General features: G+C 32.3%; 2 long non-coding RNA genes across 5 annotated transcripts in view; one reads left to right on the top strand and one right to left on the bottom strand.

Moving 5' to 3' along the window:
- LOC127070153 (uncharacterized) overlaps positions 1-12,532 on the bottom strand; it is a 64,229-nt gene that overhangs the window by 14,950 nt on the left and 36,747 nt on the right. The window contains exons 5-8 of one of the 2 annotated variants that reach the window (XR_007784249.1): positions 1,306-1,395; positions 615-936; positions 329-504; positions 46-245 (exon numbers count right to left, since the gene is read on the bottom strand). This is a non-coding gene — a long non-coding RNA (uncharacterized LOC127070153). The remainder of the gene's footprint in view (positions 1-45; positions 246-328; positions 505-614; positions 937-1,305; positions 1,396-12,532) is intronic. The other variant, XR_007784248.1, reaches the window with a different exon arrangement.
- On the top strand, positions 2,537-10,255 carry LOC127070122 (uncharacterized). 3 transcript variants are annotated; one of them, XR_007784184.1, is made up of 5 exons: positions 2,537-2,879; positions 3,069-3,201; positions 6,512-9,516; positions 9,842-10,056; positions 10,149-10,255. It is a non-coding gene; the product is annotated as an uncharacterized LOC127070122 (long non-coding RNA). The 3 variants fall into 3 exon arrangements; XR_007784185.1 differs by having other exon boundaries at positions 2,538-2,953; positions 3,074-3,201; positions 6,512-9,439; positions 10,149-10,254; XR_007784183.1 differs by having other exon boundaries at positions 2,538-2,953; positions 3,074-3,201; positions 10,149-10,254.

The following is a 12,532-nucleotide window of genomic DNA, read 5'->3' as shown; positions in this document are numbered from 1 at the left end:
AAATTAATATAGAAAAGTGGATAAGATACGTGGCTAGTTACTTACATGTGATATTTTCGTACCTCGTGTATTAAAATTTAATATTGATGTCGATGGTTGCTACAGTAATGCTCTAGCAATAGAATCATGTTGTTTCCATAAACCAGATAATTAGGTGATTCTCTCACTAACTTGCCTACGAGATCATTTGGAAGATTTGTAATAAATTCGTGAGCAGCATCAGCTTCATCCCCTGCTTTTATGATCTGACACATTAAATTACGAATGACATGTAACGCAAAATTCTTTGAAAAAATATTAAAACTTTTATTTCTATATTATTATTTACCTCCTCTCTTTCATGGAGCATCTTGCTTCCCATATATATAATATTTTTCATTACATTAGTTAATAAATATATAGCTTCTTGATTTATATACAATAATACAATATGAAGGATAGATACAGTTAAGAGACCTAATGTCCCTCTCATCAATAGAAATACTCGCGTCGTCATCATAAAATCTGTGTGAAAATTTAGTAACTGATTATAAAACGTACCTATGATACAGATCTTTTATTTCATATTATACTTTCGAATAAAAAATTTATATCTTATCTCCAAAATATCTTACCATTCGATAAATAGAACATTGATTGATCGACCATTTAAATATAAGATTAAAAAGGAAAACGTTTTCATTTCCTGATCTGTTTGATGGTCAGATATTCATGCTATCCATAAATGACCTATCGTCGGATATGCGGAAGAGCAAGGACTGCCAAAATAAATGTGTTTCATTTCGGATCCGGAATATTTAATTATCATGCAGCGTAGTTGAAATTCACATATTTTCTTTGGAAGTAATTACAATTCAGATAGCAGTCAATTCTGCAGCTTTGCAATATTTCTAAGCTATTGAAACTGCTTTCGCCTTCGTTTAACCTGGTATATTTCTGAAATAATTTAAAATTTGTAGATTAGTGAAGACAGGATAGACGTTCAATTGTTCATTGAAATTGTCGAGTCATCATAGGTAAATCGGGTCACGCGCTTCTTAGCGATATAAAGTACCTTCTCCGAGAAGCAACAAAATAATAATTAGGATGATATTGATGAAGAAAATTAGTTTCATTTCCATAATATAGAATTGGAATGTTATAACAAATCACATATTAACGACTCCTGACAAGTTTACCTTATATCGATAACGAACAACAGATTAATGAAAACGAAAAAATTGTACCGATTGGATTGTTTGTAAGTTTCCTTTGGGACGAATGAAATATTATATAGGCGTATAGATGCTATTATCTGTCACTTACTTGCGTATTACTCGATCAAAAATTATTGAAAGGATGATTTCCGCAGAGGAGTTCCTCCACCAGACTGCCTCGTCGGATGACCGAGCTGATCTCCAAGGCAGGGCTCGATGGTAGGGGCCATTACATTTTATGCAAGGTAATCAATACCGCGTATTACGCAACAGAAAGAACCGAAATGTCGTGGGTCAGAGGGAAGTAAATTTCACTATGAACTCGCATTAACTGGACAAATTATTTTCTTTTTTTTGTTTCTGGTTTCTTTTTCATTCCTGTTCTTTACAATTTACAATTTTGAAATTGACTGAAGAATATTTATAATCGACTATTGTTATTTTTCCCATTTTTATCGTTTAAAATATTTAGAAATAAATGTTAATATCGAGCAAGAAATATTGCTTGAAAATTTGTTTCTTAATATTACTAATTCTCTTTGCGTTATTTAAGTTAACAAGCTTCTCTCTTTCTTTATTACACAGTGCCAAAAAATATGGATTCAGAGAAAATCATTCGCTATATTTATTTCCCTTTTCGCGTAATTCATTTGAATAGGCTTTACGCAGTTCAATCGACACCTCCTATTCCGCGGTCGAAACAGCTGAATATGATGTGAGTGGGGAGAAACGGATTTGTCCACCAATCCCTTTTAAGCCGACTTACTGTTGCCCTTTGCTGTTAACTACCGTATGAAATAATCCATATTGCATAAATGCATATTGTAATAACGCTTTCGTTTCAATTAATTCATCGCCCCCTATTAATGATTAATATTAAATGAAAAGGAATTAATTTTATTGCTGAAATTTTCTCATAATTACAATATCTTGTGAACGTTATTACCCACATTTTGAATTTCCATTTGTGAAACGTCGACCAAAAATTTATTTATTCAAATAATATTTTTTTCCAATTTCTCTTTGCATAATAAAAATTATATAATCGGCGAAGTAATCAACATGAGAAGTATCTAATCGTTCTTTGAAATTGTCAATTTTTTCTTAAAATTCTTCGACAGTGACATGATACTTTACATTATACGTCGAATTTTAAAAAATGAGAAAAAAAGTACAAATCTATATATCTCATGCATGGAGAACACACATTGAATTATGCGTAATCGGTCAGTGATATTGCATTATCTAAAATTATCGATCTCTTCCAAAACTCTTCTAGTGCTTCTAGGGAATACTATATATCATCTGAGCATCATATCATCATAGCATTTCCTTTTGAAACATGGACCTTGTCTCTAACTCATCCGTAATATTTTGTTCTATACCTTATTCGTCAGGTGTTTGAAATTAAACAAACAAAAAATAGGAAGAAAAAATTTATATTGGCCTTGATAACGAATCTTCTCGAAATCGATATAGTACTGTTTTACTATGCTGCTTTCGAATGGTGGTACGGGGCTAGGGAATCATCCCTTCAAAGGATCAATAGGGAAGCGGCTTCAGTAAGAGGATATAATCGATTGCGTTGGGAAAGGTTTTTCGAAGGAACGTCCAACGGTTCATACGGATCATGGGTCAAAGTTGAATTTTTGCTCTAATGCGGGAACGTTCCTTCGTAGAAAAGTAAGTTTCCTCGCCGATTCTCTTTGGATTCTATTTTTTTGCAACTTCAGAAGGATTCAATGCAGTCGGGAAGGGTAAATAAAAATCAGTAATAACGTTGACCGTATTTTTGGATATCGAACTAATATTAATTTCGGCAATTAGTTAGAAAATTATATATATCGTAATAATATTTATTTCAATTTCGAGATTAGGAACGATAAGGAAAACCTTAGGGCGATTAATAGTGATTCCGAAAAAGATGTTCTGCGAATCATTATTGAAGAAGAAGAAGAGGATGAAGATGAAGAAGAAGGAGATACAGGGGATGAAGTAGTAGAGGGTGAGTGTAAATATTAGTAGTCCACGCTCGCTCACGTTTCAATCGACGATACACTTTATCTCGACAACGATGATTCCATAATAAATTTAATTCTAATCAAAACGATGTTTGTCCTTGGCCGAACATTGATTTTGCAAAATTTCGATTTGAATTCTAAAATTTCTAAGAAGGTGTATCGTATGAAAGAAGTTAAATGGATCAACGTGACCTATCGGGAATAATAGAAATAATAAGGAAAAAACAGAAAATGATATCGAGTGTAGAAACGATTATGAGAATGGAAGTTTTAATCATTGATTGAAGATTGAGCTCAGAATAATCGAATTTGAATTAAGGCAGGTTTGAATGATTAAAATATCAAAATGATTGAACCTGTAGGGACGCTTAAAGGATTTACGGATTTGTTTCATGTTTACGTCACCTTGTCATAGTTACTCCATTAAATTAAATTGAGTAATCAGTCGACTAATTGAAAGTAGAAGAAATGTTGAATTAATTTTCTGAATCGCGTAACATCGTGTACTTGAAATATAATCAAAATATTTAATTTACGTTTAAGAGTAATTTTGTAATTTTAAAGAATCGAATTAATTTGCTACATAGCCAGGATTCTTTTGTTAGTACGTTTTAATAGGAATTTAATGAAAATGCATCTGCGTATAACGATCTCCCATACGTATCGTCAAGTACCTTCGTATTAAAGGATTTGGTACTATTTCTGTCCGTCCGTGTGTGCTCTTGTGCGCGCTTGAATGCGCCATTTCGAGCCGAGGGAAATGAGTGTGCGGTCCTGTGAGCGCACATTTCCTATCTGATTTTGCAAATAGGAAAGGTATTTTTTCATTTGCTTTCCCCTTTTCAAACCATGCAGACTATTCGACGATACGCCTGGCTGTATAACTCAATTATCTTTTTAAATCCATCACTTAATTACGTGCACATTTAATTAAGTCTTCTGCAGATCGATGTGCCACGACTGTCTCAGTTCTTTCATCGGAACGACATTCATTTTCCTAAAAATTTACCTCCTGTTGGACAACTGAAATGGATGGTCCAATTGTACTTCTTCTTACCAAATACTTCTTATATTATGTTCTAAACTAGTTTGTTCCTATGGAAATATTATATTTCTGCAATCGTTTATTTCTTTTTACGTGTAACTGAGTATAGCAGTGATTTATCATATCTTTCGTAACATAATATTTGAATTTTCCGAATTATCATCGGAATGATTTAATTTTTCAATGAGCGCACATATAATTATCTTCCCTTTTAAATACAATTTCAGAATTTTACGGAAATATTAAAAATGTTCAGTGAATCTTTTAGTATACTTTCTAAGCGTTCTAATTACTTATTTAAATATTTGAGTCAACAATCAGAATTTTATTTTTGTCAGAAAAATATGTCAGAATCTCCTTCAAACTCAGAAATGAACTGTTGCTTCAAACAAGCGAAAGGTATGATATTTAAAAAAAGAAAACTAATAATATTAATCACGAAAACAAACGATACCAATTCGATTGCTGATATGTATCACAAAGGTTCGCTCTATATACGATCATACGATTAAATCGCGTAAACATGTCCTAAATCAGGTAACTCTAATTATATTTTCTTTTCTGTTCAATATTATACACTAATATACCCAAGAGTAAGTGCACAGTATGAAATATAGTGGAAAATAATAATCATATACTATACAACTTTCTATCGTATATTATAAAATGTAGTTATAACATATTATTATATACGAAATTGTATAATACGATCTATACTTTAGCGTCTCGAATATAGCTCATCTATATCTATACAGAATTATGCGATTATCTAAAACATGATAAAAGAAAAAAAATCCTATGAAAATAAATCCTTGCGTCAATATTGAACGATATAACACACTCCCTCATAGGATCGCACAATCATCTCGTCCACTTGAAAACGCTAACGCAGGCGCGAATGTACACACATGGATGAAGAGAGATAATAATAATACGTTCAGTATGAACGTATTTGAAGCTAAGTATGGGAAAACGTATTACTTGCAAATCATTTACCTCGAATGAATCTTTGCATGAGAATTCGAGCTCCCGAACAACGGTAGAGCTTTTTATCGTCCCTACGTGTGGAATCATTTTGCAAAATATACCACCCTCAGGTTCATTTCAATTCTCTATGATCCACGTTCCCCGTGCAACGTCGGACGACCCTTCAATAAATCTATCTGTCGATAAATCTATCTTCATCGAGAAATTCATTTCCCCCCAATCCATATCCAATTAAGCTTTTCCGAGTCGTTCAATCGCGTAATAGGAAATTTTGATTGACTTACGTAAATGGTGACCAAATAAAATACGTAGAAGAGATAAAGATGATATTAGGAAAAAAAAGTGACAAATGATTTTGTATGAATCAATACTCTTTACTAATGCATTATAAAAAAACACAGATGTGTAAAAAAGAGATTGTTATCTTCAATAATAGAAAAAGAACAGAAAGTGATATAACAAAAAAAATTGTCAAACAATATTCTTTGCTCCAGATTAATTCTTATTCATAAATATTTTTAACGACAAAAACAGGAAGAAACATAATTGGCAATTTTCAGAATTCTTTAATTAATTTCTAATTGCAAATTGTAAAGAGAAGGAGGGGAGAAAACAAACGACAGAAGAGCATAGAAGAAAAAGGATAATGATACACCCAATTAATAGAGATCAATAGAGAAATTCATTTCCTCGTAACTTATGAGCATCTTGGTTCTTTCTATATATTGATTAACCTACATCAAGTGTAATAACCCTGTGCAAAGGGCGCTATCGTGTTCGCTGGGTTAAGAATCCAAAGCGTTGTGCGGGGTATAAATACCGTCGTTCGGAGGACGGCGATGAAGCTATAGGTCATTCATTCGGTAGTTGTCGAACTAGTAATACGCGAGCGAGTGTGGTACAACAAATATTCGTTCGTGCATACTTCATACGTCCCAGAGATCCGTTATACAAGTAATTCAGGCGTTTGAAGCAATTTCTTCATTCTTACTAGTCATTTGTTTAAGCTATCAATACAAGGTAAATTTGTTAGTAATCGTAAGTTCGTGATTTATTATAAAATTTCAATTTTGTATTATGGAAATGAAACTGATTTTCGTGATCAATACAATCTAAATTAATATTTGTTGCCTTTCGGAAAAGGTACTTTATATCACATGTAAGGATGTAACAAAATTTATTTTTGAGTACAATACAATTAGATGAACAATTGAATGGTTTCCGTAAGTCTTAACTAATCTACGAATCTTATATTGTTTCAGAGATATACTAAACCAACCGAAGACGAAAACAGTTCCGATAGCCTGGAGGTATTGCAAAGGAGCCGAATTGATTTATATTTGAATTGTAATTCCAAAAAAGATAAAAAAATTTCAACAACGCTCCACCAGATAATATAACATTGCACATCCAAAGTGAAAAGCAATCACATTGATTCTATCTATTCTTACGTACATACGACGATACGATTGTACAACATGGATAGTACAAATGCCAGAAAAACAATAAGATTACTATATGAACACATTTTCCTTTTTAAAATTGCTTATAAATGGAAAAACAATCAACGCTGTGTTTATTTAATGATAAGATATTTTAGAGATATGATAAATTTTTTATTCTAAAATGTAATGTCGAATATAAAGTCTATAACATATTTATTTATTTTATAATAATTTATTGAATATTTTCGTAGATTATATGCAGTCGAAGAAAGTATTATTATTTATAAGTGAATTTATCTCATATATTCTAAATGGTACGAATCCCAAATGGGAGTAATTATCCGATAAGTACTATAATATGGAAATGAAATCTTTTAATAAATCTTATACAAATATAATGTCAAATTTAATGAATATTAATGGAATAATAGAATGATTAGTGATAAAGATGATAGCTAGGGATTATTTCGCGTATGAGACACACTTGCGTATTACTGGGTCGCAAATCCCGGAAGGAATGACTTAACCTAGTTTAATTAGCCACATGTTAGCTGGATAGAAGACCAAGCTTCCTAAAATCTAATTATCTAACTAGAACGCATGGGGATAAATAATTTCCCCACTCCTATAGTTATGTAATTATATGTATATATACTCTATGTTCATGCGAAATTATCTGTGTAATATATCATGGAATTTCCTAATGAGAATCTTACAATAATTCGTCTATTTTTTAATTGAAATAATCACATAAAACTGTAATTATTTATAATATAATTAATTATTATAATAATAATTATTGTAATTATGAAGACTAATTCTTATGAAGTTAATCGGATATTAATATAGGAAATTCGCACTGTTATTTTTTTTGTAAGTCTGACTTATGCTTAATAGTATTCTATTATCAGTATTCTATTATTCATAATGATATTATGGATATTATAGTATTCTATTACCAGTATTCTATTATTCCTAATGATTCTATATAGTATTCTATTATTCATAATGATATCACTATAAATTTTCGTGCTACGTATATACTATGTAATTCTTATAGTAAAATCATCTCTCTTAAAAAATTTTTTCGTCGGAAGTTATATCTACTGCCATATTGCATGAAAACATTTTCTCCAAATATTATTTCCTTTTCTTGTAAACAAATGCATATTGCTCAAGTTATCGAAGATAGCATTTTCGCTATTCCATAATAATAAAAAACGAATTCGGAGAAAATCTTTCGTCACATTTATGGTTTCCTAATATTACCTTCCCCTCTTTACCGTATTTTCCCTTCGAGAGAACCACTCGGTTAGTTAATCAAGAAATGGTCAAATTACCAAGTTATATGAAAAGAATGTCAGTCGATTTTATGAAAAAGAAGTACGTTCACAACGGTCTGAGGGCTTCTATAAACCACTTAAAGAGAGAGATAAGGACTTGTCTGCAATTGTACGCGAGTACGCTTCGTACGATGCAATGATATTTGATGGAGTAAACAAGCAATCATGAAACTGAGGGGAGATTTGCGAAGCTGAACTCGTGTCGTATTGAAATTTCTAGTGAAACAGATAGTTCCCTACACTAATAAGCCAAAAAATCAGAAACGTAATATTCCTTTGGTATATATCGTTTCGTGATTTCGTAATATACAATTTCAGTCTTCCAACCTGTTTACTTACTCATTTCTTTTTCATTAAGAGAATGGCAAAATTTCCAAACACGAGTAAGTTTCGTGCCATAAGTAATATCGAAGGAGAATTTTGGCTACAAGACAAACATTAAAACAGACATCTTAGAAAAAAAAAATATTAATCGGGAAGAAAACGATAGGAGTGATAGTCATTACATCTAACAAAAAAACGGAAAGACCTCACGGATAATGCGAGGGATGATAATGTTGGAAAAGAATAGATTCAACATTTATCACAGACATCATAGAAAATTATAATGGACAAAATTGCGATTTTTCTGCAAAAATATATGATTCTCCATGCCTACAAATTCCCTTGTTAAGGGGTATTGATCGGCATTTAACGATTTGCTCGTTGAGGAATACGTTCTCTCCTACCTATCGTTCAGCACTTTCATATTGAACGATTTATTACTAACTCTCTCCGTGCACATGCGCGTATACGTGTTCCAGTCAAGTGGACGGAAATGAGTGCGCGTGTTTGCGTACATCTCCTCTCTTATTTCGAAAACAAGGATGGTATTTTTTCATTAGTTCTCCCTCATCAAACCAAGCAGACAATGCGATAATAGGATTAACGGTATAATTCAATTATCTATTTAGCTGTATGATTTCATTTGTCTTTTGCGGATCGATATACCACGGCTGATATGATTCTTCCATATGAACGGATAAATTGTTCCGGAAAGTTACTCCCTATTGGAGAATGCAAAACAATAATACCATTACACTTCTAATTATCTAATCTAACGTATATAAGGTTCCAAATCAATTGGTTCCTTAGAAAATAGGCTATTGTTCTGCAAAATATGTAAGCTTGTTATCAAACAATGAATCTAAATAGGTTATTGAATTATACAGCCAATCTCCTATTGTTTGCTTGGTTTGATGACAGGAAAACAAATGAAAAAATACCTTCCTTATTATCAAAATAAGGCAGGAGTTCTACGTACTCACGCACACTCAATGCAAGCCACTCGATCTGATGCCGATAGACGCGCACCAGAGCACACGTACATGGAGAGAGATAATGGAGAAAGGTTTAAACGAAGGTACTTGAGGATAAATATGGGAGAACGTATTACGGACATCCACTATCACGAAATTCCTTTCGTAATATACTAAATGGGTAATTAGCGTTACGCACCAACTTATTTCATCCAAATATCAATATTTAAGAAAAACTCTAATTAAGTATTACGAATATTTTTTATGTATATGTCGTGAATATTTCGGCAAACAGTTTGAAATATAGAATTCAATACTTCTACCTTTTTAATTATATCGAATGGTTATTTAATTTAAATCGATGGAACAACAATGACGTGACGTGGACTTTCTATTTCACGTTTAATTTAAAAGTATTCCCCTGCTAATGGTATTACTTTGAAAAAAGATGAATCTTTTGATCGTCCCTGTCTGTTCAATTATTTTATATGATAAACGTCCCTCAGTTTCATTTTAATTCCCCTGTGATCCTTGCCCCGCGTGGAACGTCGGACGGCTCATCGACAAATCTTTTTGAGCACAATCGCTTATACCCTCCAACTGAAGCAGCTCACGGTTAGATGCTTTGAAGAAGGAAGGTCCCTCCCATTTCCCCGTACGAGGGTTCCAAGCTTTATAAAACAGTGCCATATTGGTCTTTCGAAACTTCGTCGTCAAGCACGTATGTATTTTCTTCTTTTTCCTCTTCCTAGGTATTCACAATCACATAATGCATACATGAACAATAGCTAACGATGTTCCTTCCTTTGTTAGAATTTTCAACTGCCTCTTGAAACACTCTTCTGCTTCAATATGCTCGAATAATGTTCCACTATAGAAATATTCTAGTCGCCATGATAAAATCTCTGTAAAAATTCAATAAATTATTCTACAATATACTTATGATACAGATTTTATATTCCATATTATACTTTAAAATAAAAAAATTATATATTATCTCTAAAATATCTTAACATTCGATAAAGACAGCACTGTTTGATTTACCATTGAAATATAAGACTGAAGAGGTAAACGTTTCCATTTCCTACGCTCGTTGACGTTCCGACATTTCTACTATCCAAATAGAACGAATCGTCGGATTTGAGGAAAAACAGGATGTACCAATGGAAGAGCGTTTCATTTTGGATGTCAAATGTTTAATGATCGTATTAAGCTTAGTTGAAATCCATATATCTTCTTTGGACGTAATTACAATCCAGATATCGTTCAATTCTGATCCTCTGCAATACTTCTGAACTATTGGAATTGCTTTTGCCTTCATTTAGTCTGGTATATCTCTGACATAATTTAAATTTCGTAAATTAGTTACGACTTAGGATAGACATTCAATTGTTCATTTAAATATGCAGCCATCGAAGGTAAATTGGATTACGCCCATTTAAGTCAGATAAAGTATCTTCTCCGAAAAGCAACAAAATAATAATTAGGATGGCATTGATCACGAAAATCAGTTTCATTACCACAATAGAAATGAAATTTTATAATAAATTATATACTAATGACTACTGATAAATTTACTTTATATCGATAACGAACAAAAGACTAGGGAGAATGAAGAAATTGTTAGTACTGTTTGAACTGCTTGTAAGTTTCTTTTGAAACGTAAGAAATATATACGCGATCATTCTATCATTTACTTGCGTATTACTCCTTCAAAAATTATTGAGAAGATGACTTCTGCAGAATTTCTTCCGCAAATCGCCATCTTGGATGATCTAGCTAATTTCCGAGGCGTGGCTCGGTGGAAAGAGATTTACATTCTATGCAGTTAATCAATACCACGTATTATGTCAAAGAAAGAGCCGAAATGTCGTGGGTGGGAAGTAAGTAAGCAAAACTTCTCAATGATACTCCCATTAACTGGAGAAATTATTTTCCTTTTTTTGTTTCTGGTCTTTTCTTTGTTTCATACCTTCTGTTCTTTAGAATTTGCAACTAGAAATTAACTAAAGAATTTTGATAATCGGCTATTAATATTTTTCCCAGTTTTATCGTTTAAAATATTTAAAAATATATATTAATATCAAACAAGAAATATTGCTTGTAAATTTGTTTAGTAATATTACCTTCTGTTTTCTTTGTATTATTTAAGTTAACAAGCATCTGTCTTTCTTTATTACATAATGACAAAGAATATAGATTTACCGAAAATCATTCGTTATATATATTTTCCTTTTCGCATTATTGATTTGAATACGTTTTACGCCAGTCAATCAAAACTTCTTATTCCGCGGTCGAATGTTCCGTAAGAGATGAGAGTAGGGGGAAACAGGTTTGTGGGCCAATCTCTTTCAATTCGACTGACTGTTGCCATTTCCTATTGACTCCCATATCTAATGTTCCACATTACAGAACTGCATATTGTGATAAACGCATCTGCTTCGATCAATTCATCGCGCTGTATCAAGCGTTAATATTAAATGAAACGGAATTAATTTTATCGTTGAAATTTTCTCATAACAAAAATATCTTGTGAGCGTTATTTCCCAAATTTTTTTATTTCCATCTGTCAAACGTCGGCCAAAGATGTTATTTATGCTTACAATATTTTTTTTTCGATTTCTTTTTTCCATAATAAAAATTTGTATAATCGGCGAAGTGATCAGGATGAGAAGTATTTAGTCGTCCTTTGAAATTTTCAGTCTTTCGATACAGTTCATCGACACTGACGGGATACTTCACATTGTAGGCCCAATTTGAAAAAATGGGGGAAAAACTACATATCCATATATCTTATGCATGTAGAGCACACATTGAATTACAGATAGGTCGGAGAAATTTTATTATCTAAAATTCTCAACGTCTTTCAAAATTTCTCTAGTGCTTGTAGGGAATACCATAAATGATCTTGCAGGTATCAATAGCAAGACATTTCCTTTTGAAACATCGTTCTTCTCTCTAACTTACTCGTAATACCATCTTTTATACCGTGCTCGTTAGGTGATCGATAATAACCAGAGAGAGAAATAGGAAGACAACATTTTTAAAGGTCATGACGACGAACCTTCTCGATTCCGATGTAGTATTGTTTTACAAAGCTCGAACGGTGGTAGGGGGCAAGGAAATATCTCCCTTCAAAGGATCCAAAGGTAAGCTGCTTCGTTAAGAGGATATAATCGATTGCGTTCAGAAGGTTG

Source organism: Vespula vulgaris, chromosome 17 (genome assembly GCF_905475345.1).
Source record: "Vespula vulgaris chromosome 17, iyVesVulg1.1, whole genome shotgun sequence".
NCBI classification, from domain to species: domain Eukaryota; kingdom Metazoa; phylum Arthropoda; class Insecta; order Hymenoptera; family Vespidae; genus Vespula; species Vespula vulgaris.
The sequence above is the reverse complement of the archived record's forward strand: the minus strand, read 5'-3'. Positions and strand labels throughout refer to the sequence as shown.